Genomic DNA, 27895 nt, shown 5'->3' on the forward strand with positions numbered 1-27895 from the left:
CTGCATAATCGGGTCCTGTGTATTTGAACGGCAATCATGGAATGGTAGTCAGAACTCCTCCTTGCTAGTAGATTTCAGTATCGCCCTAAATAGCTTAGGTTTTTAAATTCTTCTTCATAAGGCTCATTCGTTATTTAAAAAAAGAAAAAAGTTTGTCCATACGTTGATTGCTTGAATAGCCTATTCCTCCTTCATTCAACAAGGTCAGTACCTAGGCTGTGGTTTTTATTCTCCATTCAGCAACTTCCTCTGACATCCATTTTAATAAATACGAGTAGCTTTGCATTTGGGTCACACCTTTCTAGAGTAGCTATCTGTGTTAAAACTATCATCTTGGTCACTTACCAGGGCATCACAGAATTGGGAAAAGGAAATGACATAGCTAGGTCAAGTTCGTGTGAGCACAAAACTTGAATCCAGGTCTGACAGCTGGTCCTATAAGGTCACACTCCACACACACACACACACACACACACACACACACACACACACACACACACACACACACACTCCTTCTCTTTCCTATGTACTGTTATCTAGAGTTACAGCCTGGAAATGAACTGAATACCATGACCTGCATCTTAACTATGTCCCATCCTCTATTTCAAAGTAAACTCGGGGTGAGATCTGTGCAAGTGGGTTTGTTTACCTTGGTGTTTTGGTTCTTACTTCAGCTTCCTTATCCACTAAAAGACAATCCCACCCACTCATCTATTTTACAGGCATTTTCAGGGTCTATAAATGGCTTGGAGAAAGGTGAGGGTTTATTATCAAAGTGGGCGGAACAACAGTCCCCCAAAGATGTCCATGTCCTAATCCCTGTCAGTAAGAACCTGTGAGTAGATTAGGTTACATGGCAAAGGGGAATTCAGTTTGCAAATGGAATTAAGGTTGCTAGTCAGCTGATTTTAAAAGAGGGAGATTATCCTGGATTATCCAGGTGGGTCCAAAGTAATTATAAGGGTCCTTAAATGTGGAAGAGGGGAGCAGAAGAGTGTCAGAGCGGTATAATGTGAGAAAGACTCAACCGGCCCCTCCTGGCTTTGAGGATGGAAGGGGGTATAAGCCAAAGTATGTGGGCAGCCTCTAGAAGATACAAAAAGAAAATGGATTCTCTCCCAGAGCCTCCAGAAAAGAACACAACCCTGCCCATATCTTGATCTCAGCCTGGTGAGATCCATTTGTGTTGTTTAAGCCACTAAGGTTGTGGTATTATTACATATCCACGGGAAACTAAAGCAGTTACTAAAATGAGTAAACTTCTAAGGACTGAAACAAGTTCTAGATGGACTGGGAGAGCTGAATGAAATAACAGAGTTGCTGGCACAGTGTCTGCCTTGTAGGTCACCAAAACAAATCTGATAAGAGAGCCAGCAAGACAACAGGGGTCAAGAGAGCATACAGCCAGCCAGGGAGTGGTCACGGGCAGACTGGAGCTGCCCCGGGGTGCCCTGAGTGTGGACACGTGCTAAAAATGACAAGAGGTTGCAAATCATCCCATCTGTTGGGTCAGAGACCCTCGCTGACACCAAGGTAGACAGATGATCCTCCCCTTGTCCCCACACTCAACCCCCCCCCCCGCCAGCTGCACCCATTTTGTCTCTTTTGGGTCCCTGCTACCCTGTTTAACCCCCTCAGGGCTGCTCTCAGCTCACATCCCAGAAGCAGGAGTTGGAGCACTGTGATCTGCCCTGGAGTCAAATCCCCAAAAATACCTCTGGGAGTCAGTTTCCAGAGTCAGGGATGGGGCAGAGTCACGGAGCAACTTTATCCTTATTCCGTTCTTGCTGGAAGATCATTCCTGCTTCACAGACATCTTATCACAGGGCCTCCAGGGACAGAGGCAGAGCAAATGCCAGATTTTAAAATTATTTCCTTCCAGCTGTGCATTAATATTTTATTTCAATCTTGCCCCAAAGCCTGCTCAAGATGAAAAGCTTGAGGGGGTTCCAAGGGTGGATCAGAGCCAAACTGATTTTTGTCCATGTCTCTAGGCCCCAATTCTCCCCCACCTACAGCAGCCATATCATTAAAATGAAAATCCTGCCCTGGAGAATCCTCTATTCCTGCAGATTTGCACACACCTAGCACCCTAGCCAGGCCTCAGAGGCTCCTTCCTGGTCAATTCAGCAGCCACATGAGCGTCCACTCTGACCCACATTCCTGGAACAATTTCTTTTGCAAATCAGCAGGTCTTAAGCAAACAAGGGAACATTCAGGACATTGAACTACACAATTAGCTGAGGGTAAATCTGGCAAAGCATCTGGTCTGCTCACCAAAATGGAAAGGCAAAAAAAGTCCAGCTTTTAAAATTAAACATTAACTGTGTAAGGTTAATTTTGTGCAAGTCTGCGTGGGGTGGCGCAGAGAGACACTGGCTCTGTACGAGGGGGTAGGGACTGGGATTCCTAGGATCGCTCAGGGGAATCATCGTCTGATTGGGACAGATGCTGAACATGGAGACAAATGTAATTTAGCAGTGCCAGAAAATGAGAGCAAATAGCCAGTCAGCTTTTGATGGCATCTCCTAAAGTCACCTTTCAGCGGGGTCTAGCATTTTACTAATTGTGAGCCTTAGAACCGTGAAAAGGACACACTGGATAAATCAAATGAAAGATATACTCCCTGATCTCTGGGACCTTATGACACACATCTTATGTAAAACCCTGTACCCCTCTTACATAATGCAAGGTCAAAAACACAGGTCAATGAAACAATAAGAGGGCCACGGAGAGTAGAAAGGAGCGGTGGCAAAGGTATTCACTATTAGGTCCTTTGAGCCACCTCCGGCTCGGGAACATTTGTGTTGAAGTTCTGTAATCGCTACCCCCAACCCCCCTACCCCCCCAGCCCCTGCTCTGAGAATCAGAAAGATCAGTGTGACAGAATATTTCCAAACACTGGAGTAAAATAATACATATAAATATCAGGAAGATCAGTCAAGCTGGTTTTCAGGGAAAAAAGGAAATCAGTATTATCTTTTCCCCCACTTTTGCAGCAATAGGCAGCCCCTATAATAGAAATGATGAGTCAGATAGGAAAGTCATGACTACTTTTCTACTTCATTCTGCTCATCTGAGGAATTCTTATGTAATTCTCCACCAGCTGACTTTGCAGTATGACCATCCTTTTTGGTCAAAGTCAGACAATTCTGAACAATATGAGAAAAGGGGGTAGAAAAAAGATTTCAGTGGCAATAAATACAGACTTGGAGATACGGAAAAATATCAAAGCACTCAAACAAAAGCTGAAAACTATACGGAGGTTACCCAGAGTAAAGTGTCTTAGTGGACCACAAAACGAGCAAAAGTCAGCAGGTATTTAAAGGACAAGATAACACTTGAGAGGCCAGAAATAAGATCAGAACATGTATGTGCTATATACAATTGGGGGAGTTAGCTTCATGTGACTATTTAAGTTTAAATTAATTAAACATAAATGAAATGTAGAATTCAGTCCCTGAGTCACACTAGCCACATTTCAAGTGCTCGATGGCCACACATGGCCAGTGGCTACTGTACTGGACAGCAGAGATATAGCATATTTCCATCATTGCAGAAAGTTCTCCTGGAATGCTTGCTACTCTAGAAATAGAGGAGCCCTGGAAATAATCTGGACAACTACCACCTAGATCGATGGAACCTTTGAGAGAGGCAATAGAGACTAAATTAAGTTTTTTAAACTTGGAAAGGAAAAACGTGAAGGTGACTTTAGGCTTTAAAACTATGATAACTGTTGAGCGAAGACCAGATGTTTTTCACTTATTTGAAGAGCTAAAGCAGAAAGCTTGTAGATTCATCATAAAGAACCTCTAATTGCGAGGGGACTGGACACGGGAAGAGAATAGGATGGAACACTGTCAAATTTGTATCCTGGGAAAGATGTAAAAATAAGGTAGTGACCTGGCATCTAAGATTTTGTATTAGGGGATTGACTAGAGTGAACTTTGTCTTCAGCATCAACTTGTTTTGATCAGTTCAAGTCCACACACACAGTAATCAAAGGACAGCCACAAATAAGCGTTGCTGCATGAATCCCCAGAAGATTTTGTTTTGGTCTCTCATACCTATGGGGGCTGTCATCCTGAATCACAGCCTTAGATGTTGAACCCAAAGTCTGACCACTTTTTCTCCCCCCTACAGTCTCCTTTGTTTCCAAAGAGAATTAGAGAAGCTCACCCCAGCCTTTCCTTTGAGCAGCCCCTCCATCCTCTTTGAGAAGCTACAAAGGCAGAGCCCATGGTGACCTCAGACACACTGACTAAATTGGCACGGCTATGGTATGACCCAATGGGTAAGAGCCTAGGCCTTGAGTTCCAACACTTCCTCTTACTGGCTGGGCAACCTTGGGCCAGTCATTGAACTTTTGTATTAGACATTCTCTCTTGGTTGCAGGTAACATTTTCTTTTAAAAAATTGAAAATTTATTGGTTCATGTACCTGAGAAACCCAAGGGTCTGCTCCCCACATATAAGGAACCTACATTTTAGGATCTCTCACTCACAATACTCCTCTTTGTTACCAGTTTTGTTTATTAGTCTCTTTTGGTGGCAACTGGCAAAACTCCAACCCAAACTAGGTAACATAAATAGGGAATTTATAGGCTCATTTTGCAGTTCACACATGTCACGTATCTGCTAGCTCACCTTGTTGGTGTGGGGCAGCAGTCTAGCCTCATAAGAGTTCCACTTTCCCTGGAACCTTCTTCAGCTTCTCGGACTCCTGGGCCAGGTGTGTGTTTAGTTTTGCAGTGGAGGGTGCTGTCTTCTCCTGCAGCACACTCATACCACTGGTCAGAGGCAGCGCAAACTAGCTTGGGTTTCAGCCCTTCTGGGGTCCCACCCCATGCATGTGGGTTCCAGCTTGTGTTTGTTCTCTGCTACCTTATACCCACCTGCCCTTCCCAACTATCTTCCCTGGGGACTTCAGACTTGAGCGTTAGACACAAAGTCAACAGCCTTACAGAGATTCCTTAACCAGCTCCTGTAATTGCATAAGGTCACATCCCTGCCACATACACTCCCCATCTAAGTGGTTCTGCCTCTTTCCTTGGACCCTGACAAGTGAAACCAGAACTTCATTTTTCTGAATTCCCCCAATCTCTCTTTTGGGCTTAAAGGAAGTAAGACTCTTTGGAAATGGTTTCTTGAGAAACACAAGTTAGGATAAAACTGGAGCTGATGATTAAGGTAAACTTCAAAATAATAATTAAAAAAAAAAAAACAAAGAAAATTGAGGTGGAGGGGAACAACACCACAGTATCAACCACATTCTAACTTCCACCCCAGAGGCACAGCAGATGAAATAAATGAGACCAGCAGCCTTTATTATTTATCCTGATTATTGGCCTGTACTTGCCCAAGGTCAAGCACAAAACCCATGCAAGAGGCAATGAAATGTTTGGGCCAAGGAGAGGAGTTCAATTACTTAAATCGAGCAGTAATCCTTTTCTCTCTGCTTACATATAAGCTTAAGGCCAGTGACTGAGGGTGTCCATCACACCCATGTATGTGCACCATGAGAATTTCTTGCCATGTACCTTTCTGCGCTTGGAGACTTGGCTGGGTGGGTCCCCAGGGGCAGCTGCCCAGGACAGTGTTCTCTGGACTTCCTCACTCCCTCCCTTGCTACAGGAAGCAACAAAACAGCACATGCTGCTCCCTTCTCTGCTCCGGAGGGAACTCAAAACAGACAATGCTGGCTAAGAAAGGAAGTATTCCCATCCCATCACATGAAGGGGGCGGGGAGGGGAGTTTAGGAAAAAGTGAGTTCACTTTGGGACTACATCAAGGCACCCCTCAGGATAGGGAAGCTCAGTGGTTTCTTGACCCCCCTCCCAACTCTGTCCATAAATCTCTCCTCCTTGGATGTCCCTATCTGAAATTTACGACTACAGTAATTTATTGTGGACTCAAGTCACTATCATGTAAGATAGTTTGATCATCTTTTTGCCTTTTAACAGTAAGTAGAGACAGCAAAGAGTGGGAGGGTTAATGGCATCTGGTAAGGTTTTGGGGGATGGTGGTAGATAATAGGAGCCAGGTAGTAGGGCAGGGAAGCTCTGAAGAAAGGGGACAATGAATGGTAGCTCCAGGAGCCACCACAACATGAGTGCCTTGGACTGCTCAGTGGTGTGTGGGGCTATGGGTCAGGGGGCCCCTCAAGGTAGGAGAGGGCACATAAAGGAATGTAGAAAGACCCCGAGCTTCCCTCTGCCGAAGCTTGGCCTAGGCCTACATATCTTTCCTCCACATACCCTTCCTGTCTTCCCGTATCTTGGTCATTTCAAGGGTCATGTCAGGGGCCTGGCCCATGTTCTCTGTGATAGGTCAGATGCCTCTGGCTTCCTGCCCCCCATCCTTGACCTTCATAGCCACTTGTCTCAAGGGCTGGCCCGTGTCCTTTGCTTCCTCTGGGGATTTCTAGGATGCTTTGACACTAGTGGGAGCCCACTTACCTCTCCCATGTGCCCAGCCCTGACATACAAGGGAGTGAATGCCTCCACTGGAAACTTCAAACAGTGGGTGAAGGGAACTGATGGATGAATGCCTCTTCTGGCTGATCGTGTGGACAATCCTGAGAAATTATGTTTACATGCTCCTCAAAATGTCCTGGGTGGGATTAAGCTCCACCTACACAGTGATGACCTTGATAACACACCCATACTGTCTTTTCTTCCTTCCTTCCTTTTTCCCAGTCCCTCATTTCTACTCCCTAGGATCGCCTCCCAAATACACTACCTGCACATAATCTCTTATCTTAGGCTCAGCTTTCCACAGGGGGGTACCCAGGACAGCAGAAATAACTTCTCTGTGTAATCCCAATAAATCCCAGGGCTCCACGAGGCTCAGTCTTGACAGGATGTCCAATGCACAGTCTAGCAAACAATAGTGGCATCAGGAAAAGGAATTTCAATCTTTAGCATGTATAAATATGCATCAAAGAGAATCTAACACTTTCTAAATTCTCCTTGTCTGGGCCCCAAACCATCTCACAGCTACTCCAGACCCCTTTGCTTGCCATTATTGCCCTTATTCTTTTCAATCTCTTTTACTGTATGAATGTTTTTAGCTTCTCTGGCTTAAATCAGTCACATACACATACCCCCTTTCCATCTCTCTACAGAAGCTATTCTGATTCGGGTCCCCAGAAGAGCAAGCAGCAATCTTCTTTGCTCGTGGTGGTAGAGGAATGAGGGACTCCTACTCCCTCCCAGTCCCTTCCCCCTTTGCTTCTGGGATAACAGTTAGACTTCAAGCTTCCAGGGCATAAACCTAGGTATAAATACTGGTCTACATAATGCCTGGATAGAAGCCCACAGCAAACCTGCAGGGAGACCACTTTTTTCCTGTCATGACACACAACCGAAGTGGGTATTTTTTTTTTTTAAGATTTTATTTATTTATTCCTGAGAGACAGAGGGGGAGAGAGAGAGAGAAGCAGAGGGAGAAGCAGGCTCCCAAGGAGCAGGGAGCCCGATGCAGGACTCGATCCCAGGACTCTGGGATCATGACCTGAGCCGAAGGCAGATGCTTAACCATCTGAGCCACCCAGGCGCCCCTGGAAGTGGGTATTCTTATACCATATACTCAGGTACATGGATAAAATTGCCATCCCAAAGGACAACAGGCTCCCTATCTTGCTTGGCACAGTGTCCCCCATTTGCAGTGTGTCGGACCCCCCTAGTTGGGAAAGCTGTGGGGTGTACAGGTAGTGACCAGGGCCCTCCACACCGTGGTAGATCCTGAGAACACGTGGAGATCTGGCGCGCTCTCTCTCTGTCTCTTAGCTTCTAACGAACACAAGCACTTGCTTGACATTTTCCTGTACATTCTTACATTTTCCAACTGCCTCCCTGCCCCCATCTACACATTCCACAATATGGCAATTAATTGTTCTCTGCTGTTCAGCGGCACCGGTGTGCACAGCCATGACTACGGTCTTGCTTTGTTCCCAGTTTAATCAGTGGCTGTCCCTGGCCATCCCTCAAAAAACAGACCAAACCAGCCAGCTGCAGACCCAGCTGTCCGCGAGCACCGACACTGGCATTCACGTGGCCGCAAGAGAGCCCACACAGTGCCCAAAGAGAGCTCATTCTTCTCCTTTCTCCTCCTCACAATTGACAGGCTCTGAGGAAGGAAACCATGAGCTCTGGGCTTGGCAGCGGGGCAGGAGGCTCTTGTTAACAGCTTGCCTTCCTGTTTATATGGGGTCTGGCAAAACTGTTAATTTCTCTCACAGAGGTGACAAATGGGAAAACCAGAAACGCCAAGGAGTAGCAGCTTGGAAAACTGCCTCAGAGAGACTTCTTGAAGCAAGGCAGGGGCTGCAAGTGTGTGTGTTTGGTAGGGGTGGGGGGAGCATCTTGGGTTTCAGTCCCAAGAGGAGGACATCCCTCCAGAAAGATGCACTGAGCCCCACTGTATGGGCCTGCCTCACCTGCTGTTCTGCTTCCCACCAATGGGTCCCTAGAGAGTAAGCATCTGGAATAGGACCTGCAGGGTCTCATGCCCATTATCCATGAGTGACTCTGATCTGGCCCTGAAGTGGAAACCACTCTGGGAAATACACCAGGATTCAATGGCCCCCTTCCTGCTGCCTCCCCCTGGCATCTTAAACCCTGGGCAATGTTTCTCTGCCCTGGCTGTACATTTGAAACCACCTGGGGGAGAGTCTGATTCACTTGTCCTGGGGAGGGAGCTGGGCCCTGATCTGTTTTAAAAGCTTCTCTAGTGATTCTAATGAGCAAGCCCGGGTTGAGAATTTTGGGAAGGAAAAACTTTTCCTCTACCCTCTTGGGTTCAGTAACTGAGGGACTGCAAATTTAACTGTCAAAAGATTAACAGGAGAAAAGGAATACAAGTCTATTCATATTTTACATGCATGGTAACTCACATAAAAGAAGTCCAACTCAAAGAAGCAGTTAGACTCAGAGTTTATATGCCCTTCTTAACAAAGGTAAAGAGGGTTTGGGCTTTAAGGGGCAATCAATTATGGGGAAGTGACTAGGAAAGATATGGGGGGAAAATGAATGTAAGACAGGGTCATTTTAGTAAGGCTTGTTAATGCAGACTCATCTTGGTGCTGACTCCAGGGATAAGAGTTGTTTTTCTTTCCTGGTATGGGAGAGGAGTACAACTTCCAAAGGGAAATCCATGCCACCTTCACAAAGGGAAATTTATGCCCCACTTTTAGGTAGATAAGGTGAGGGCAAAGAATTCTTCCTGCATCTATTGCTTCTCAATTGCTTTTAGCTCAAAATAATCCTTATTCCAAAATGGTGTATTTTGAGGTGGCATATCCTAATCTCCTTCAATAACTACTATAAAGGATAGACTGTTGTGTTGTTTCCATTATTATTGTAAATTAAATGTGAGCTCATTTCAGAAAGCTGTTTATAGGGGTAGGGCTGGAGGCAAGGAATGAGATGAAGGGACAAGTCATTCCAACAGGCACAGCCCCCTGCTAGGGTGACCAACCATCCTGATTTGACAGGGACTGGGGGCACGGGTTTAGGGAAGTGTTCCCTAGATGTGGATCTTTGGGTGCTAAAACTGGGAGAGTCAGTCACCCTACTAGACCCCAGGGTGCCACGGACTGCCTTTTATCATGGGTTTCCTGGGTCCCTGAGCCTCTTGAAGGCAGGCATGGAGTATTATTCCTGTTTATATTCCTTAAGGATCTGCCATATAGTAGGTGCTCATTATTCAGTTCCTGAATTTGCTGCCTCCTGTTTAATACAACAAAGGTCCCCAGCTTCTGATATTTTATGTGGGAATGTTACCATGCTTTCATGGCCTGAAGAAAGACATAGTGTTATTTGTTCTAGAGAGAGGAGCAGCTTCCGAGTGGGTGGGAGAGCAGTTTGTAGGCTGGCTTTGGGAGACTATTTGCAAGCCTGTGGACCCAGAATGCTGTGACTGCAGAGAAATGGAGCTATTCTCAGCCTAGATACAGAACTCACTTAAATATCCCTGTGCACACAATTCCCATCAAAGGGACTGGATTACAAAAATTAACTATTTTGGAGCTTTTTGTCTCTTACAGAAGGAAAACCAAGATATATTCTCCCTCTCTCCTTCAGTCTTACATGAAGAGGGTAAAGCGAGGAGTGGTAGCTTTGTGGAGAACACTGCAGCTTTCTACTCAGGCATTCTGAGGACTCTCAAAGCCTGACAGGCTGACAGGCAGGCCTTCTAGAAGCTAACAGTGAAGACCTCCCCATCCCACCACACTGGCCCCCACCAATCCTTAGTGTGGCCACTTTGGCTTCCTGCAGAGCCCTGGAGACCTGCCAGGGTCCTGCTCATCTCCTGTTTGGGAGGCTCCTACCCAGCCCCTCTTACTTCTGGTCCTTCTGCAATGGTTGGCTCATGGCTAGGCAACTCCAGGAAGTCCTACCTCCCCCTCTCTCTTCTGGACATTTCTAAAGCAGGCAGAGTCCATATCACACTGTCCAGCATCCCTCTGTGTTCCTTTCTGGAAGTAACCAGGTAATTCATTCTGCCAACATCTACCTTGCTGATATATGCTCTGCCCCTATACCTCAGTCTTGGTATTCCTGGGACTATGTGAAAACCTGGGTGGCTGTGGTCTGCCCACCTGCTCACCATGGTGTCTAACCAATAGGAAAGTAGTTTGAGTGGTGGTGGGGGAGGGCATAGTGTTGGCTCTGCTGCCATGAGGCCTTGGGTGTGCGTTCTCTCACATGATCGCCTTCCCTGGTTCTGTATTGTGGGCATCCCTCCAGAACCTCCAGGATTACAGGCTGTCTACCATCTCTGCTACAGTCTCCACTATGTCCTGGGCTCCAAAATCCTGGCCAGATCCTCAGCTCAGCCCCACAGACAGCAGCTGAGCACACAATCAGGAGACTCACTCTGGAGTCAGTTACCCTGAGTTCCAGCTGTGTGGCTAGATCCTCCCAGTATCTCAGTTTTCTCATCCATAAAATAGGGATAAAAACAGTGACCCACTTTTGTTAAAGCAATTAGCACAGTACCTGAGACATAACAAATACTGGCTCTTATTTAATATTATGTTAATGGAAGGGAGAGAGGTCACCTGATTAATGTGAGTCCTATGCCCCAAAGTTTTCCCATCTTTGGGTTGGTTCTTATTGTTAGAGGCAGTTCTGGTCTCCCTGGGAACTTCTAACCCCAGCCACTCCTGGGTTTCTGGCCTATGCCTCCCAAAAAGGCCAGCCAGGGCCAAGTTCTAAAAAGGTTTCCTTTAATTGCCACCGATATAGTCCATTTCTAATTTCTTTGTATGTGCTCGTTTTGATCTCTCAAACCTCTGTGGGCTTGTTGAGGCAAGCAATTCTGTCTTGTGCAATTTCTTTATCTCCCACCTAAGCCTAACATAGTTCTAGGCACTGGTTGAGTGACACATTAGAATCTGGGAGAACCCAAAAGCAATTTTCTACTCATGTTACCTAATGTCCCTGAGACCAGAAATAACACTAAAGGGAGCCCCCTACCCAGCCTTGTTAATCTTGGACATCTTCATCTGGACTAGGCGAGTTAACACCTGCCTTGGATTTTGGTCAGTTGGGATTGTAGAGTGACAATTAGGAGAACTTCCAGTCCTAGTCTTTGTCTACTCCCTGAGGTTTAGAATAAGCCCAAATAGCTTTACTGGGAGGCAGACAGGACAGATACCAGCCAAAGTCAATAAATAGACATCCTTTCTCCCTCAGTTTTATTTCCTCAGCAGTGCACCATAATAATGCTGAGCCTAGAGTCTGCAGTAATAAAACAGACGTGAGCCATGAAGAGGCTATAATTCTAGGCTGCACGGAAAGCCCCAAGGCTCGTCCTCCATGGCCACCCTTCTTTTACTGTAAAAGGAGCTGTCTGTGGCATCTCTGAGGTCCCTCTGGCATTTTAGAGCCTTTGTTGGAAAATGCTTCTACATTAGCATTAAGTCTGTGCTATCCTTGAAAACACTGGCTGAGTAATAAGTGAGCTAACCGACTTTCCATAAAGAACTCTAAACTCCCCCCAACTTGTCTGAACAAAATATCTGTATTCTGAGCTACCTGCTGTGAAAGCTGAAACCCCATCAAGTTTTGCTTTAACACTATTGCTCCTGGGGCTGAGGGCTGGCCCCCCATTCTAGCCAGGGTCCTCCTTTCTCTGTCTGAGTCCTTGCTCTGCTCTGATACAGATACAGGCATATTAATGGGGCCAAGAGTCCTTCTGCCAGATGGAATGAAACACCATAGACCTACTGCAGTCAGCAACCCTTGGAGGAGAGTCCAGACGTTAAATGCTTTGCTGTGCAGAAACTGACAACCAACAGCAAAGCCGACCAGCCCTGGCCCACCATGCACATCATATTCCTGCCTGGGCATCCAGGCTCAGCCTGTCCCTTGTCTGAAAGGCCCTCCCTTCTCCTGGGCACATGACAATCTTACAGTCTTTCAACACTCAGCCCTAACTCCTCCCTCTCTTCTCGCCATTCATTCAGGGTGCCTTTATTGAACACCTATTGAATTTCAGGGAGTAGGCTAGGGATGGGGCTATGAAGATGAAACTCATAGGACCTACCTGCAAGGAGCTCCCAACCTAGGAAGCCTTTTCTAATGACTCCAGCCCACAAGCACATGTCCTTTCTTGAACTCCTGTGAACATCATCTGGTTGGTCCAGCCGTGGCTTTCACTAACATTATCCCCAACTTATAGATGGATTTAAATGAGTCCCTGGGAGATTCAGAGCATTGTGCAAGGTCACTGAGTCAGTTGGTAGTTCTCCACCTATCTCTGCATTGGTCTTATTTCCACAACTGGCCTCCAAGCTTCCAAGGAAGTGGACAAGACACTTTAGCTTCTCTACCCTTATAGCCAACTGCTTTGCATGCATTTAGAGCCCAATAAAGGCTGATGACTTGGTGATTGCCCTTGGGCAAGCCCAAGGTCACAGGACTGCTCTGCATGGGACCCTACAGCCCAGACCCTGCATCTTAAGAGGCTGAGTTTGTTCTCCGTTGCTCTGGACTCACACCCACATTGCCATGGTAGGGCCTCCTTGAGAAGCAGTAGCTTTCAGCTTCCGGAAGTGGACCTCCATCTCAGGGTTTACAAACAGCTTTTGCTTGCTCCAAAGTTGCTATTCTCAAGACAGGTCATGGTAAGAAGCCCTCAAGACGGGAGAGGTTTACTTAAATACGGGTCTTGGTTGCTGTGTTCTTCCTCAGAGAAAAATCACATTATCCTGGTCTCTTTTGCCCATGAGCCATTTGTGGGGAATAAGCGATAATGAAGAAAATGGAATTTTCCTCCCGAGGAAACTTCTGGGACAGCTCCTTGTGAGGGGCTGTGGTCTTGCCAGGAGAGCACAATGTGTGGGAAGGATTAGTGGAACTGTGCAGGAAGCTCAAGTGGACCGGCCCCCCAATGGTGGGCCAGCCACGGTGAAGTCACTGAGGACCCTGTGGGCTGGGCCTCTGGCCAAGATGGGTCGGCCTGGTTGTCACCCAGCCAAAGGCCGCTGTGCCCATGAAAATGTTCCTCCACAGACACAGCCTCACTTGCGACCCACAGGCTATGGGCCAGAGTCTGCCCGGGGCGGGGGGGTGGGGGGAGTGGTTATCCCTCTAAGGGCAGCCAGAGCAGGCGGGGTAATTTAGGAAGCAGGAAGTGAGGACTCTGCATGGGAACACTCAGATTTCAGGATTCAAGTCAGAACCTCATTGAAGATTTGGTTGATGCCTTTGCGGCAATTTAAATGCCCATCTCTCCAGAGCAAGCTCCAGAATCTGGTAAGCTGGAAGAGAGATCTCTGGGCCTTGGAATGAAATCCTGGGGGTAGAGAAGCAGGGAAGGAAGTGCTCAGAGTAGAGAGAAAAGGTGTTCCCCCACCCAGAGGTGGTCAGTGTGGTGAGAGAATGTGACTAATAAGAACTAATTGTGCCAAAGGGAAATAAACCCACTCTAGGGGCATCTTCCTAGAGCTCAGAGACCAGGGAGAAGGAGCCACCCACAAGGTGACCTTGTTTTAGGGACCAGGGAGGGAAAGGAGAAGACACACTCTGGAAGAGTACACTCAAGGCACTGAGAACATCAGGATACAAAGGCAGAGGTCCTAGGGATGGGCTAGGGATGGGCTTTCTCAAGGGCAGGGGACAGGAAAGAAATAGGACACCTTCAGACAGACTTGCCGCCAGTCAGCAGGACCCAGGGGGGCTGGGTGGCTGACAGCCAGGAGACAGCCTGCTTCTAGGGCAACAGACACCGCCTCTTCCCAGAGACCATGAAGTGTCAGCCAACAGAAAATCCACCTGGGCCTCCTTGTGCATTTTCTTATTCTCAGGAGCCAGGAATGTACCACTTCCTTCTGTCTCCCTGACCTCAACTACACTCAGCAGAACAGCTGGAGAGTCTCCAAAAGTGATTTGCCTCCCATCACCTGGCAATAGGCAACAGGCAGACTGAATAACCATCACCTTTAATTTTTGTTTTCTTGAAGTAAAATTCCTTAGAAAGAGCTCTGAAAATGAGAAGAAATCCTAATTTGGCAACACCATTGAATATTTCCATATTTCAGAGCAATTCAATCTCTGGATTTTTAGAGAAAGAAAGAAAAAGGAAAGGAAAGAAGGAAGGAAGGGAGAAAGGTGGGTAGGAAGGAGGGAGAGACGGAGGGAAGGAAGGAATGAACTGAAAAGGACCTAAGCAAGAAGCTAAATTAGCCCATGCAGTTTGATAATGAAGATAAAAGCCCTAGCAAAGTTCTCACTTCCCCAGATCACATGTGGGACAGGGCCAGGTGACCTCCCAGCCTTGCTCACCACATCACCCAACTCTGGGCCCATTTTGAGGGAAGAAGAGCTTAGCAGTCTCTACAAGCCCAACCACTTCTACAGGGCCTAACCTGAGGCTGGAATATGCCACTAGCCAATTTACAGAAGTTCACTCTTGTATATTAAAAGTTGCCTGGGGGCGCCTGGGTGGCTCAGTTGGTTAAGTGTCAGCCTTCCACTCAGCTCATGATCTCAGGGTCCTGGGATCGAGCCCCTCATCGGGCTCCCTGCTCAGCCCTTACACATTGACCAAAGCCACTACAAGCCCAGGTGTCCCCAGCTCTGAGGCTGTGGTTAAACACCTGCAACCCCAAGCCTTCAGAGCCAGACCCAGCTGACCACCATGGTGCTGAGAATTCGGTTCCTCTCAAAGAGGTCCCAAGTCACAAACACCTGTTTTCACAATGAGCATACTCAGTGCCTTGAGTATACTCTTCCTGCTTCTCCCTCTGCCTCTGCCCCTCCCCCCCGGTGCTTTCTCTCTCTCTCTCTCTCTCAAATAAAATCTTAAAAAATAAATAAATAAAAGTTGCCTTATAGCATATGCAAATTATAAATTAAGTGTGCCTGACATGACAAAGTGCATTTGTACATTTTCTGGAACAATAAAGGTGTTCTTTGGCTTGGCCCTCCAGGGCTGCCTTGACAAAGGTAAAAGAGATGGCTGCCTGCTCCGGCTGCCCCCCATGGTCCACATCCAGGGATGGGGTGTGGGGCTCCTAGGTTGCCTCCTGTCCTGTTTGCTCTGTCAGACTCCCCTGGCCTCCCTCCGCACGTCCCCTCCCGCGTCTGATGGCCCCTTTGTCCGGCTCTCTGGCAGTGAGTTCCGTCCTTGAGGTCAGATTTGCTGGCACACAGGACTAGGAGCTTCTCTGGATCTCTCCTGTGTGTACGTGCCTGTTCTGCCTCATCAGCTGGGCCGGAAGATGTTACTCTTTTAAGATTTTATTTATTTATTTGGCAGAGAGACACAGCGAGAGAGGGAACACAAGCAGGGGGAGTGGGAGAGGGAGAAGCAGGCTTCCCGCAGAGCAGGGAGCCCGATGCGGGGCTCGATCCCAGGACCCTGGGATCATGACCTGAGCCGAAGGCAGACGCTTAACGGCTGAGCCACCCAGTTGCCCCAGATTTTACTCTTTAGCTCTCCCATGTTCACAGGGGTGTCTGGGATGAACAGTCTGCACTCTGACAACCGTCCACCCCAACACCCACACACACCTACCCACCAGCTCTACCCAGCAATCTAGAGATTAAACATGGTGGTGACAGACCCAGGAACAGCCTAAGTCAGGGCCCCACTTGTAGTTCTAAGGAAAGCCACTGGTTTTTTTAGGTGACAAGTGACGGTCCTTTGGGCTTTCGATTAAGTGTCAAATGATTCTTCCATCTGAAGGGTTCTTTCGTCCGTCCCGGAAACCCCAGCAGGGCAGGAGCTGGTGTGAATGTGCTGACACACCCATCACCTCCACCCCATGCAGCCTCAGCCCCCGCAGCAGCTTCTTTAAGAGCAGGGAGGTAGTGGGGCCGGCTGTCTTCACAGAATCACATGGAAGAACACCAGAACTGGGATCCATCCTGGCCGGGGATGAAGTGGAAAGGAACTGTCTTAATGGCAGGGAAGGAAATAACTCTAGCCCTTACACATTGACCAAAGCCGCTGCAGGCCCAGGTGTCCCCAGCTCTGAGGCTGCAGTTAAACACCTGTGACCCTAGCCTTCAGAGCCAGACCCAGCCGACCACCATGGTGCTGAGAATTCGGTTCCTCTCAAAGAGGTCCCAAGTCATAAACACCTGTTTTCACACTGAGAACCTGCTCTCTGACTAGAAAAGACAGCAGACATGGCATGTGAAAGCCCAGCAGCAGGCAAACACTCCTGTCACCAGGCCCCAGTGAAACTCGCTGGCTGCCCAAGGCCCTGCCGCCTGGCCCTTGGGGGAGTGAGAGGCTCCGGGGACACACGGCCTCTGTGCCTCCAGAGCTGGGGGAACCCAGTGGGCCAGAAACTCCCCCACTCTCCCAGCCCTGAGTCATCACAGCCCCACCTGGTCCTGCAGGCAGAAAAGAGAACCACTGAATTTCAACCACAGGGCTGAGAGCTTAAGAGGCCATTAACGAGCAGCCTCGCAATGAGACTAAGCAGAGCAAAGTGAGACAGAACTCTGCCAGGAACCAGAAGAACATCAGTTGGCATCTGGGGCAGAGGCCCGTTCTGCCTTTGGGAGTCCTTGGCTTGGCACCAGGGTGAGGCTTCTCAGAAGTGTTTTGACAAGAATACTCCAGAAGTCTCTATGGTGTGTCCAAGTTCATGCATCCATAGAATGTTAAAGTGGGAAGGGACCTTTTGTGGGACTTTTCTAAGTCCTTTCTCCTCTGTGGGCCACAGTTCAGTTTGCTTATCTGTACAAATGAAGGCCTTGGACTAGGTCCATGGGTCTCAACTCTATCTGCACATGGGAACTACCTGGGGATACTATGATCATGAGCTTGTGATTTCCGAGATTGCTTCCAAGTAACCCACGGAGCCGGGTGTGGGGGGTAGTCAGCGGGTGGAGTGCTATCCCAAAACTGGCCAAGACTTGTACATTGTTTAAGTGGGACGAGGGGCTAATGGAGAGGGGAGATTATTCTGTTTACTGGACTGTTTTTCTGAGTAAAAAGAAAAATGAAACTACTAGTGTCCGAAAACTACCTATTCCTGATTCTCACCTAGAATCTATTAAACTGGAACATCTAGGGGCTGAGGCCCTGGCTTGGAGTTTTTAAAAGGAGTCCCCAGGTGATTCTAGTGTGCATCCAGGATCAAGAGCACTAGTAGATGCTCTCCATGGTCCCCACATGCAGCTGAGCCCCTGAGCCACCCACACCTTCAACCAGACATAGCAAGTCACATTCAGATCCCATTTGCTTTAACTGCGCACTGCTGGAGCCCTTCCTTTCGGGACAAGACGGGAGGGCCTTGAACAAAGGCCCTCGATTGTACTTAGAATAGGGAGCCCCTGTTAGGCTGTTACCTCTAGTTAGCTCACTCTGCCTCAAATACTGAGCCCTCAAACTGGCTGCTTCCTGAGGGCTCCAGGACCACCTATGCCAGCTCAGGGAGGATGGGGGTGCTGCCCCTCCAGGTGCCTCGGGAAGTTCTAGGCAGGACTGATCCCGCGCACCTGTTACAGTGAGCGTGAACTGGGGCCTCGTTTTCAGTCTCCTCGTGTGGCCAAGCTGCCAGGCCTCCCACCTCTCTGAACACAGCAAGTCACATTCCTATTGCATTGGGTTTGACTTCCCAGCAGACACTGAATGTTCCTGGATGGCTTCCCAGCATCCTTTCTTTCCCTGCTGCCTTTCGGTATCCGGGACCAAGCAGCAGCAAACAAGCTCAGTTTGGATTTCCCCTCAGGATGTGCAGCTTCCTGGGGCCCCTGAGAGGTTCTACGTGCTTTCACTGCCCCCCTCATTCCAGAAGACCAACTGCAGCCCCCTGGGCCTCCCACCCTCTGCCACCCAAACTGATCTTCCTTCACTCTCCGCACTGGTACAGACCTTTACATTCTAGACTTAGCAAACTCCTCAGAAGGTTTCCCCCTCTCTGTTGGACCCTTCGTCCTTTGTTAATGACCGATTAGCTCCACAGGGGAGAGGGTGGGCCTTTCTGAAATGCAGGAACTTCCAAGTTACTCTGCTACTTCGTTACATAGGTACCTCTTACTGCCTTTTCTGTAGCTGAAGTTGGTTCTCCAGTTTGGCATTTGAGGCTTTTCCTGTCTCATTTCCCAGTACTTTGCTATTGGGAAAAAAAGAAAAAAAATTTTTAAGCCTTCTACTTTGGTCGGTCTGGTCTGCGTATGTCTCCCAAATGTTCCCTGTACCTTTAGGTCTCTGCTCAGGCTAATCCTCCTGCTTTGAAAAGTGGATTGCCCTTTTCTCTACCTGCCATCCTTAGTACTTGTCAAACCAAACAACAATAATAGAGGTTAAAACTTTTTGAGCATTGTGCCAACAGTGCTAAGCACCATCTATGCATCATCTTATTTATTCCTCAGAAGACCCTCAGTCACTTAAAAAAAAAAAAAAGCAAACCTTAGACTTACAGAAAAGTTGCAAAAATAGTACACAGAGCTCTGTGTACCCCTCACCTAGCTTCTGCTAATGTTAACATCTTATACAACCATAGTACAATTATATTTTTTTCTCCCTAATGCCCTCTTTTTGGTCAAGGATCCCAAATTTAGTTGTTGGGTCTTCTTGTTATCCAATCTGTAAACAATTCCTTAATCTTTCATCGTCTTCTGTGACCTTGCCTTTTTTGATGGGTGCTGTTTAGCTATTATGTAAAAGTCTCTTAATCTGGGTTGATCTGATGTTTTTCTCATGCATGGTTGAGGTATGTGCTTGTGGCAAGAATACCCCAGAAGCGATGCTGTGTCCTTCTCAGAGCACCATACCAGGGGGTTCATGATGCCGATTTGTCAACTTCCTGGTCACGTTAACCTTGAGCCCTTGATGAAGTTGGTATGTGTCAGGTTCCTCCATGGTAGAGTTCCTCTTTCTCTCTTCACAATTTATAAGTCCTTTGGGGGAGACACTTCAAGACTATGCAAACATCCCTTTTCTCCTCTGATTCTTGATCACGGGGTTTATACCCACCCATGGATTTTTGCCTGCAGCAGCTATTACTGTGATGTGAGTCTAAAGGGGATTTTGTATTTCATGAGGGTCCCTGTTTTACCCCCTTGACAGAGGACAACACTGTGACTCTAAGTCCACATTTGTCCATAATACAACAAATATTTACTGATCACCTATGTGGCACCAGTGTGAGCTACTGGGAATACAATTGTGAGCAAAACCAGGGTCCCCTTTGTGCAGTGGGAGGGGTTGGTTTGTCTGTCTTATCTTTTCTGGGCGGTGGGTGGAGTAACTAAGAAGAAGCCAGAGGGACAAACGTACTAAATGATGTCTTGTACAGGCTGGGGAGAAGGTCAGGGACTTGCTTAAGTTCACACAGAGCTGCAACTCAGGTCTTATAATACCAATTTCAGGGCCTTCCCTGTGCCAACATATTCTTCATTTATCTTTGTTCACTTTTTAAAAGAATTTTATCATTTATTTATTTATTTATTTGAGGCTGGGAAGGGGCAGTGGGGGAGGGAGAGGGACAAGTAGACTCCTTGCTGAGCACGGAGGCCAATGCAGGGCTCGATCTCACGACCCTGAGATCATGATCTGAGCTGAAATCAAGAGTTGGATGCTTAACCAACTGAGCCACCCAGGTGCCCCATCTTTGTTCACTTTTTGATGCAGGGGGCTGAAGGCAGACCGCAGCACGGTGGCAGGTGATTATGAAGATGTGCATGCACGTACAGCCGGGGCCAGGACTGAGGGCAGGGAGCTGGACTCGCGGGAGGACTGGGGCTGAATGGCAGACGGGATAGTTCATAAGGAAACTACAGGCTGAAAACACAGAAATAGCCTTCGGGAGCCAGTTTCAGACTTCCAGTTTCCAACTCCTGGGTTCTTTGCTCTTACAGCAACTGCCAGCCCACTGACCTGGCTACCCAGGCCAAATGCCCAGGACCTGGACCCCAGGTCTTCACAGTGAGAAGACAGTGGAGGCGAAAAACAATGGTGTTGAGTGTGGTGACAGGCACTGGACTAGGAATGGTCTTGGGGTCTCTTCCTAGCTCAGCCAGAACGTCTATTCCAATCCCTTCACCTGTCAGACTTTAGTCCACTCACTGGATGCCAAAGGAGGGTGGGCTCAGAGGTTTTCCATCTGAATCACCCAGAGAAATTGTAAAAATAGATCTCAGGCCCAACCCAGAGATGGGGTACAGAGGGCCTGGAAGTAGACTCAGGAACATGCCTTGAAACAAGTACCTCCAAGGAACTGTGGGCCATTTTCAGACCTGGGCCCCACCTCAACTAACAGTGCACTTGGTCACCTCTGGGTTCCGTGACAGCATTTCCCTGAGCAAGCCAGGTTTCTTGGGCCAAGTAGAGAGGAGCCACATTTTCCAGGTGCTCCCTGCCTGTTAGTGTAGGATAGGCCAGCAGAAGAGGCTGGGCTTCTCCCACTGACTAGGCAGGGTGCCCAAGCAGGCCACCTGCCTCCAGGGAACCAGCACCTGCGGTCAAGCTTGGGGTTGCTGAAGTGGCAGAATCTCCAGATGAGGGCACACTCTGCTGTTTCTTCAGGTGTCAGAGGTCACGCTCACCTCCATCTGCCCCCTTCCCTGGCCACGTCAAATCCCAGCCAGACCAAAGCTCATTTGAACATATTTGTACACCAGAGAGCAGAGTTCAGGGCCTGAGCCCTGAATACCCTTTGTGTTTTTGCAGACTCCAGGAAATCAACAAGTTGAGGAGACCTATAGGTCTGCAGGAGTCCGAGGGGCTAGCCAGAGACCCCAAGACCCAGTTCCTTTGTGGGAAATCACATACTCACCAATGGATAGCTTTGAATCTCAGTCTGCCCTCAAACCTCCATCTTTCAAGGGTTTCTTCCTTTATAAAGCTGTCTGTACACCCCCAGCCATAATTACCTGCTTCCTCTTCTACAACTTGGCTAGTCATTTTAGTGCCCATCTCCAACACCAGCTGGAAGTAGGGACTGTCCCATTTCCCTCCCCCCCCCCAGAGAGCCTTAGCAGGTGTTTAGCAAATTGAAAATAGAATTGAACGAGGCAGAGATGCCTGGGTGGCTCAGTCGGTTAAGCGTCTGACTCTCTTGGTTTCAGCTCAGGTCATGATCTCATGGGTGGTGAGATAGGGCCCTGCACTCAGCAGGGAGATTCTCTTCCTCTGTCCCTTCCCCCACTTGTTCAAGCTCTCTAGCTCTAAGCTAAATCTTTAAAAAAATAAAATAAAATAGAAAAAGACACACAAAGTCACACAATTGCACACACCGCTTATAATTATGTTGGAAGAATGACCTAAGAATAAGGGAGTGTCCTTTGACTCTAAGGACTCATTTCTCCCACAAAAGACAGAGACAATTAAGAACCTTGATGTAGCAGTGCTGGTGGAAGGCAAAACCTATTCACATCTGGGTGTGAGGTGGCCCCCAGCAGCGAGGGAGGCTTAGGGACACAGAGTACTGTAAGCTAGTGGGAGTGCCTAGAGTCAATGAGACTGGAGAGGGGCAGCTGCAGCCCATATGGAAAAGGCTTATCAAAAAAATAAATAAAAATTAAAAAATCTAGTACTCAAAAATGTTTATGGCAAGATGACATTTTTAAAATAATGTTACAGTGACATTGGGGCTGACTGTGAACATTCTCTTCTCCCCTCTGGTTAGGAGTTTATGCAGACCACATGAAAATTCAATTAAGCAGTACAGTTTGTTTTGTAGGCCTGTTAGTGTGTAAAGCAGTTCTGGCATTGTTTGTGGAAATGAAGTGTTAGCCCTGGTTGACTGCTTACAGAAGTCTCTCGTTGTGACAGGGCTGGAAAATGAACTCAGTGAGAATGTTTTTATTCCACATAGTGACTTGGTCAAGAGAACTAGTCAGGAAGCAGAAACATGGGCACAGCCTGAATGCCACGTGTCTATGACCCAAGGGCAATCTGCAGGAGAAGGCTTTTAAATTCTGAGTAACTTACCTTCAACCAATGGGAACAACAAGGAAGTTCCCAAAGCCCCTGAAGCCCAAAGTGATACAAATTTCAGTGATATACAATAAGGGGCTGCTGAGGGGTCATGCCGAGGCCCTGTCTCTCCACAGCTGTAGATGTCCTAAAGAGCCAGTGTGCCCTAGCTCCCATCCCCCAACACATAGATAGGTCATTATTCACAAAAACCACCCAATGACTCCCAAGGATACCTGGGGCATTCTCCCTACTGTCACATCTGATTGAGACCTCTCTCATGAGGGAAACAAAGCTTCAACTAGCTCACAATTTTCAATCAGAAAGTCTACAGGGCTTCAAAGTTATACCCCTAGATATTCATCTGAGAGAAGTGAAGTTGTACAAAGTTGTACATGAATGTTCATAGCAGCTTTATTCATAACAGGTTGTGCATTTTCCTTAAAAACTAAGTTTAAGTTTACTTCAAAACCAGAACTTGGTTTCTCCTCAAACTCTGCAGGATTCTATGTTGGCAGTGTCTGAAGATGCCTCTTGAAAGGGACCCTTTGGGTCAGCGATCATGCTCACAAATATTCCAGGAACACTAACAGCACCATCCTGGACCCGAGTTTGCTGCAGACATGAGCATGTTGACCAGCAGTTGGAAAAACCTCTCCAAAAGGCCCAACTTATCCTGGGTTTTCTACTCTAAACATCTTCTGGCCTTAGTATCACAATCCAAGTGTTCATCATCTGTGCCAGGCTGCTGAGGGCCACATGGCTGGTTTAGCAGCAGCACACACATTACCTCTTGATCTTTATGATGTGTCAAGACAGGAGGTTAGGTTATACCCATTCTGCAGATGAGGAAACCAATCCCCACAGAGGTGAAGTCACTTGCCCAAGGCCACACAGCTGGTCCATCTTGGGCTGGGACTGAACCCAGGTGCTCTGGTTCCTGCAATAACTGAGGTTGCACCCTCATGAGCAGGGTGAACTCCTGGAGATGGAGGATCTCTGAGCTGCACCAAAGCATGATGGTCTTATCCCATGCGGGCCTACCCTGCTACATATTGCTCCATCAGCTTGGCCAGGCTATATTTCCTATCCTACAGCGTGTGCTCACCAGGCCTCCATACACATAATTAACTTCACCTATCAGCCAGCCTGGATGCCCTCCTGGGATGCCCAGACCAAGAGATGGGGTTTTAAAAACCCTGAGTTCTAACCTTAGCATCCAACAAGTACTAACTGATTCCTCACAATAGCCCTATGCAGTAAGTTCTGTTAGCATCCGCATTTAACAGAGGAGAAGACAGAGACAGAAAGGGGTGAGGAAACTTCCCCATCCTCTCACACTAGCAAGCACCGAAGTCAGATCTAACATCCAGGTCTTTTTCTGACACAAGATCTGGGCTCTAATCTGTCTTCGCAGAGGTTAAAGAAATAAGCCAGAGGGAAAATGCTGGTGCAAGAAATGAAGGTCTTAGCTCCTTAGCAGTGGCAAAGCCCTGATCAGCCAGAGGCTGCTGGGGAGCAACCCCTCAGGTAAGGCCACAAATAAGTGGGAGAGAGGCCAATAAGATTAAGGCCTTAATCACAAGCTTGGCTCAGAGCCTAGCAGCAAAAGCTTACAGTAACCTCCTACTGCGCCCCGGGGCTAAGAAGTTCCCACTGGACTAGCTCAGCCCTGGGCATCCTGGCAGCCCATCCACACCCCCACCTATCTCATTAAAACCACAGCGAGCTACCACTTCGCAGCCCAGAGGACAGCTACAGCAGAAGAGACAGGCAATAAGAGATGGCAGTTCTGCCACCTGGAACCATCGGGACTTCGGAACCACACTGGCCGGGAATCTGATGTGCTCGGTGAGAAATCTAACAGCCCGTAGCTAGCTATCAGGACGTCCTTCTCGGAGCTTTCGGGGCACACTGACGCCTCGGACCCTCCCGCCTTTGTTCCCCGCGGCACCACCACACCCAGGCGCACACCCTCCCTTCCCCAGCCTCCAGGCAGGGGCGCCCTTCCTCCGGGCCCAGGTGGGGAGGAAGCCCCTTCCTTCGCAACCCTCCGCCGGCCACTCACTGGCTGCCACGCCCCCAAACGGTTCTCTGCCTTCTCTAGGGTTAGAAGCCAGGCGGGCCAGCGACACAGAGGGCCGTGCGGCTCAGAGGGCGACGCAGCGACGCGAACAGAACCGAAGGTGGTTGGAAAGAAACGCCGAGGAGCGCGGAGTCCCATCTCTCCGCGTCGGCAGTTTGGCGACCGTTTGCGCGGGGGATGCTGCCCCCTGCTGGCCGCACGCGAGGACGCAGCGCGGCTACCGCCCTGACTGCCCCGGTGACCTGGGAGGGGCTGAGCTGTCCGGCTGGCCACAGCCCCACCACCCCGCCTGGAGGGCTGGGGGACAGGACCCGGGCATCAGAAGCCCTGAGTTCGAATTCTGTCCCCCACACCCTCCAGTAGCAGTGCTGGCTGCCTCAGCCCTTCTCATCTCTAAAATGCTGTCAACTCTTCAAAAGTTCTAGAAGGAGATGAGTAAGAAGAAAAAAGCAAGGGGTCTGTCATATCAATAGTTCTGATATCCCTCCAGGGCCTACCTGCGCTTCCAAAGGCTTCCCTGGTCAGGTCTTCCTCGGGAGCCGCCAACTCCAGGGCATGCGCCTGTGAAGCAGTGGTGGTTACTGACTGTGAGGGGCTGAATACCGGCCCCTAAAGATATCCAGGTCCTAATCCTTGGAACCTGTGAATGTTACTTTAAATGGCAAAAGGGATTTTGCAAGTGTGATTAAATTAAGGGGGTTGAGATGGGGAGATAATCCTGGATTATTCAGGTGAGTCTTAAATGTAATCACAAGCGTCCTTACAAGGAGAGAGAGGGAGATTTTACTACAGAAGAGAAAGAAAACGGTATTTACAAAGGAACAGGGAGGAGGGAGGGGATGTAAGAGGCTACTGCTTACTTTGAAGATGGGTAAGGGGCCAGAGGCCAAAGAATGCAGCTCTAAAAACTGGAAAAGGCAAGTAAATGGATGCTCCCCTGGAGGCTCTGTTGATACCTTGATTTTGACCCGGTGAAATTGATTTCAGACTTCTGATTTCCAGAACTGTAAGAGAATAAACGTGTGTTGTTTTAAACCAGGAGGTTTGTAATAACTGGTTACAGCGGCTGTCAGAAACTAGCACATGGTCTTCTACTCTCAACTCTAGTGTTCGGCAGTTGAGATAAGGCAGTTAAAAAAACAAAGACCCCTACTCTACCCCCGGGGAAATTTATAATCTCCCTCTCTTGGGATTTTAAGAAGCAACGGCCAAAGAGACATTTCACCACAGAAAAGGAATGAATGACTAACAAGCACACGAAAAGATGCTCTATCCGTAGCATTAGGAAGGGCAGGAATCGTTAAAACCACAATGAGATACCACTTCACACCCACTAGGGTGGCGATAATAGAAGACACTAACAAGCTTTGGCAAGGATGTGGGAAAACTGGAATCCTCATACATTGCTGGTGGGATGGCAAAATGGTGTGACCACTTCGGAAAATAATTGGCCAGATTTTTTAAAATTAAACAAAAATTACCATATGACCCAGTAATTTCACTCCCAGGAATCTATCCAAGATAAGTGAACATTTATGGGGTGCCTAGGTGGCTCAGTTGCTTCCACTCAACATCCAATTCTTTTGGTTTCTGCTCAGGTCATGATCTCATGGTCATGGGATCGAGCCCCACATCGGGCTCATGTTGGGCATGGAACTTGCCTAAGAGTCTCTCTCTCTCCCTCTCTCTGCACCCCCCCCCAGGCTCCTGTGTGCTCTCCCTCTCTTAGAAAAAAAAAAAAAGGTGGGGCACCTGGGTGGCTCAGCTGGGTAAGTGGCTGCCTTTGGCTCAGGTCAGGATCGCAGGGTCCTGGGATTGAGCCCCGCCTTGGGCTCCCTGCTCAGCAGGGAGCCTGCTTCTCCCTCTCCCTCTGCCTCTGCCTGATCTGCCTACTTGTGCTTTCTGTCAAATAAATAAATAAATAAAATCTTAAAAAAAAAAAAGGTAAGTGAACATTTATGTTCAAAGACATGTATGCAAATGTTCACAGCTGCATTATTCATAATAGTCAAACCTGTAAATGACTCATGTTCACCAACAGTGAATGAAAATGTGGTAAATACAATGAAATATTATTCAGCAATAAAAAGGTAGATTACTGACCTGCTACAATATGGATGAACCTCAAAAATACTAAGTGAAAGCAGACACAAAGGACCACAAATTATACAAATCCATTTATATGAAATCTCAAAAGGTAAACCCACAGAATTGGAAAGGTTAATGGTTGCCTGGGACTGAAGGTGGAAAGGGAGAATGACTACAATATATGCAGAAGGGATCTTTTTGGGGCGATGAGTGTGTTGTAAAATTGGATTGTGATGACGGTTGCCTAGCTCAGTTAATATAGGTGAATTTTAGAGTATGTAAATTATACCTCAGTAAAACTTACTAAAAAAGAAGATGCAGCCCCAAGTACATAGGTTGATGAGGGTTCAAACCTCTTAGGAGTATTTGCATTTTAAAAGGGGCTCATAAAAAAAAAAGATTTCAAAACCTAGAGTGTGACAGAAGGCCAAGTGACAACGGCCAGCACTCCTTCGGGTCATCCCCAGTTGGCAGTGCCCTGCTCCACCAGCAGGTGCCCCGGCTGTACCGGTGCCTTCCTTTACACTCTGGGGCAGAATGAGAACAAAGCTGCATATTTTCATCTCCCACCTTGGCTGGGGCCCCATGTGGAAGCCAGCATCTGCCTTACGTAGCCCAATTCATGCAACAGTACCCCGGCTCTCATGCCTCAACTTTCTACAAGGCAGGCCTAGAACCTGCTGCAGCCCACCCGCATAGCCAGGTAAGTCCAGCTGGAGCAGTGGAGACCTTCCTCCTCTCAGAAGGTCCCCGCCCCTCATCCTGCCCAGCTCCTCCCGAGCTCCGTGCAGCTGACAAGCAAAAGCAAGTGTAGTGAGGGCAGGAACCATATTTAAGACTTCTTGCATCCTCTCCAATGTCTCCCCCACAAAATGCCAAGTATAGACAAAGGAGCTGAGGAATGTACAATATAATGACTTATAAGTAATACATTTTTGTCATTCAGATGACCAAAATACATCTCTCAGGTGTATTTGGTCTTCATCCACAGTTCCTGAAAATGCTTCAGGGACATAAAGGTAAAATGGGAGTCTTGTTATTAATGAGGTAAATTTCAGACCCCACCCCAGGGCAGGGGTTGGTTGCCAGGAGGACGAACGATGTGATTAGGGAGTTGGAACTATCCATCCTACCTCCCATCCCCACTCTCCCCACCACTCCCAGGAAGGAAAAGGGGCTGGAGGTTGAATCAGCCAAAGCCCAATGACCTCGTCAATTATGACGGTGTGATGGAGCATCTATAAAAATCTAAGGGGACAGCTTTTGGTCCTTTTTGGAGAACTTCCACACTTGGGAAACCAGAATGCTCCCACATGCCACCAAGCCAGGC

The 27895-nt window shown here is 48.0% G+C and overlaps 1 protein-coding gene across 9 annotated transcripts in view; it reads right to left on the reverse strand.

Moving 5' to 3' along the window:
• Positions 1 to 27895, reverse strand: part of EHBP1 (EH domain binding protein 1) — a 709442-nt gene that overhangs the window by 498483 nt on the left and 183064 nt on the right. For 8 of the 9 annotated variants that reach the window (XM_088026509.1, XM_088026513.1, XM_088026508.1 and 5 more), the window contains 2 exons: positions 25338 to 25481; positions 24975 to 25038 (listed from right to left, as the gene is read on the reverse strand). The gene's annotated coding sequence lies outside the window, so the exon portion shown is untranslated. The remainder of the gene's footprint in view (positions 1 to 24974; positions 25039 to 25337; positions 25482 to 27895) is intronic. The other variant, XM_088026514.1, reaches the window with a different exon arrangement.

The sequence above is a fragment of the Eumetopias jubatus genome, unplaced genomic scaffold (genome assembly GCF_037043125.1).
Source record: "Eumetopias jubatus isolate StellerSeaLion01/CBP00866 unplaced genomic scaffold, mEumJub1_p1.0 scaffold_9, whole genome shotgun sequence".
NCBI classification, from domain to species: Eukaryota; Metazoa; Chordata; class Mammalia; order Carnivora; family Otariidae; genus Eumetopias; species Eumetopias jubatus.